Consider the following 4,209-nt stretch of genomic DNA (forward strand, 5'->3'; position numbering starts at 1 on the left):
TTACCCATTAAAGCTATTTATTGCGATATCAAGTCAGTTAGGTCGGGTTACCATCATGAATGACTCATCGTTTTAAGGTAATATTCTTATTCCTTTGGTGATTTTAAGACTTCCTCTATTGTGTCATTTCATCAAAGGATGCACTAGATTCTCACAAGTGCATACATGATCCACCCTTACAACTCCTATAAAGAGTAACTCTCTAATAATATTGTACTTATGACATATTTTTCATCTCTTAGTATTACAATGACAATTATCATTGTTTGAAATAGCCACATTATTATCAAAATAGATAAAAACGATTAATATCGATCTTTCCTATAAAGGGAACTACGCTAGAAAGCTTCTAAACTAGCCTGCTACTTCATTCATTGTTGCTAGTGTTATCATCTCATATTTCATAGTTTATTGAGTCAATGTACTATGTTTACTTGACTTCCAAGAAACAATGTCTTTGACTATTCTAATTATATAGTCACTAGTCAGTTTAAAATCATTTGAAAGAGAATTTCAATTTTCATAATTATATCTTTTAGGGACCACCAGAAACTAGTGATAATGGAATCAAAGGTTCACGAATCTCTTAAGGTATCTCATGAGCTTCTCAATAGCATGCTAATGCTCTATACTAGGTCTACCGGTAAACCTACATGACAATTTCACAACATAGATAATGTCGAGTCTAGTATAATCAGCGCATATCGAAGACTGTTAATGATGCTTGATACTCAGTTTGTCTCATACCTTCACTTTTGTTCTTAAGCAGTTTGACACTTCTTTCATATGGAGAGGATGTAGGTTTGTAATCAAAGTATTTATATTTCTTTAAAATATTCTTAATGTAATGAGGATAATCCAAAAAAATCTCTCTTTTGATATAGTAATCTTAATACCAAGGAGTATATTTGCTTATCCGGTGTCTTTGTATAAAAGTTGTTGCACAATAATGATTTCATATTATTCATGACATGAATGTTGAAATCAAATATGATTAATTTGTCTATATGGAGACATTTGGTAGTGCAAGTGTTGTTTTCAGATTTGTACATAATACATTTATCACCTTTATTCACTTTAAACTCATTCACGACAATTAAATTGTCAAAATTTTCATATCATTGCTTAGGTGCTTCCTTAAGATCATACAAATACTTACCTAACTTGTAAAACTTATCTTCTTGTGCATGAATTGCAAACCTTTTAGGTTGCCTGATGTATATTTTTTCCTTCAATGTACAATTAGAAGAATAATTTTAACATCCATTTAACATACCAAGAAATTACGATTCACAATAAGCGATATTAATATCCTAATAAAGGTTATTTTGGTGATTAATAAAAAGTGTTGAAAATTTTACATTCTCTCTTTACCTAAAATCCTTAGCTATAAGACGAGCCTTCTATTTTTTAACATTTCCATGATGTTTTAGTTTCCTTTTTAAATTTCATTTACAACCTATAAATTTGCAAACAAGATTTAAGTCTGCTAAATCCATTTCAAAATTATGTAGTATGTCAATAAGGTAAGTATTGGAGATCAAAGCTACCATGACATATTTTGCAAATTTTGCATATTTTACACATGTGATTAATATCTTAGTTAGTTTGTTAAAAGTTTGTTAAGTTGTTACTTGTATCACAAGTTATCTTTGTATTGTGTATATAAACACATGACTTGTAATCCTTTAATCAATCAATGAAGATTCACAATATTCATTTTATGCTTCCGCATTATTTTCGCAATATGGTATCAAAGCCTTCATCCTCAAGGTTTTGATTATCGCTGTACATTTTCTACAATAATTATTTTTCTCTTCCAAGATTCAACAAACAACAGAAAAAGATGGAAATTGAAGTGGTGAAGAATGATGCAGTAGAAGATGAAAGCAACAAAAAAACAGAAAAAGGAAGAAACAAATTTTCAAGAAGGAATGATGTGAAAAGACTCATGAAGAACCAGTTCTTGGCAACCAACACCACATTCACACACCTACTGATTTTGAAGGAGCTGTCCAAAAGGGAATGATGAAGGAAACAATGATATCCAAGATCTTGTGTTTTCATTTCACAAGGCTTAAGAGAAGGTTCTTGAATAATATACATTTGCAAAGGATTGCTTGGAGTGGAAAACCCTTTGCAGCAACAACAACAATATTGTTTCAACTAAAAAATTACATGCCTATGTCAAACTACCCTCAGTTGAGACATCTGCTAGTGTAACTAAGAAATCTTTGAGGGCACCAAAAGTAGTGATAGTCCAAAGTTCTCATGCAGAAACCAAGAAGAATGCAAACATCAATAATCAAGAGAATAAGATTTCAGCTTCAGGTAGTGAAGCAAGTTCATCACAAAAGGTAAACCAAGATGGATAAGAGAATATGGAAAGCAAAATTAGAGGCTTTACAAAGATACAAAGAGTCGGTCTCAACAAGAAGATATGCAATTTCTTGAGTTCTTTTTCATACTCAAAGAATCCTCCAACAATGTAAAACCATAGGAATATGGTCAAGATTTCTGACCAGGAAAATAATCAAGTAGTTGAGAAAATCCAATCACATGAGGATCGAGATTCCGATCCATCACACTGTTATCAAATCAAATTATCAAGCTGGAGTCATTAACATTTACCCTCCAGCTTGAGGGGGCTATTGGAGATCAAAGCTACCATGACACATTTTGCATATTTTGCACATTTTACACATGTGATTAATATCTTAGTTAGTTTGTTAAGATATTGTTAAGTTGTTACTTGTATCACAAGTTATATTTGTATTGTGTATATAAGCACATGACATGTAATCATTTAATCAATCAATGAAAATTCACAATATTCATTTTATGCTTCCGCATTATGTTCACAATAGTAAGATATTTGTTTGCCAAATATATGCTACATACTTGTTTGTATACTACATAATTTTTAAGCTATATAGTGGTATGCAGTGTGCATTTTAAATTTAATCTTATTCCACATTATATATTGATCATCATATATATATATATATATATATATATATATATATATATATATATATATATATATATATATATATATATATATATATATATATATATATATATGATGATCAATATATAATGTGGAATAAATGAAGAATGCTTTTATCATTCGTACATGCAATTCTAAACAGTGTTTATCGAAAACAATATACATGGTAGTTTTTTATAGGCCGGGTTTTTGAAGGGATGGAAAATAGGAAAAATGTGCAATTATCAAGTTTTAAATTTAAATATTCATACTATGTATCATTTTTACCAATTGAGCTCACTCTTAAGATATGTTTTGATTCAAAGGAATATTGTAGAATAAAAATAGACATTTTTGTACTTTAAAAATGAGAAAACTAGAGAAATTAACTTTCTTGTGTACCATATGGATGGTATACAACCATATATAGGGTCAACCGTTATGCATAAGCAATATGTGTACTCCAAAGGGTTCATTTTTTCCGGGCGCCAAATTATTTTGCTCATAACTATTAAGTTACATTGTTTGGTTATTGTTTATTTTCTGAAGGTGACTCATTAGATTTCAAACCATTACTTTGTAATTGTTCTTTTGTGGATGAACAATTTTGGTCGAACTAGAGATCCAGGTAAGACTTCTTGAACATTAGAGCTAGAGTTCTTCTAGAATCTGGATGAAGGTAGACTTGAACTCGCCGATGGAGGTGCCTGAAAAGGTTCTCCAATGATCAAGTTAGTAAGACTGAAGAGGTAATGCTCGGGAGCAATAAATAAGATATAAGAAGTAAGTAGAGAATAATGATAACAAGTGATGAGTTCTAAGGGATACTTCCTTTTGCGGGAGACCTCGATTTATACTACTTGAGGTGGATGACGTAACTTTGAAGGGTACTTTTGGCATGACCAACCATCCTTGCTTGTCGAGGGCTATTTTTCCCATCTCATATAGTTTTGGTAGGGTCATACTTTGTACATAGTTGACTTGTAGCATGTGGCAGGTGTGGTAGCTGAAAGTGCGCATGTCAAGAGGAGCACTTTGGAAAGCTTGCTCACTATGTGTTTTTGGTTTTGATGAGGACAACTTGTGTTTCATAAGAGCTTGAAGATCATCAACAAATCAACGTGCTTAAGTCTCAAGATTGGTATTAGACTTATACTAGTAATTAGTTTAGGTTGATTCTAAGGCTTAGGTAAACTCAATACATGTCTCATATGCATAAA

The sequence above is a fragment of the Lupinus angustifolius genome, chromosome LG14, assembly GCF_001865875.1.
Source record: "Lupinus angustifolius cultivar Tanjil chromosome LG14, LupAngTanjil_v1.0, whole genome shotgun sequence".
In the NCBI taxonomy this organism is placed as follows: Eukaryota; Viridiplantae; Streptophyta; class Magnoliopsida; order Fabales; family Fabaceae; genus Lupinus; species Lupinus angustifolius.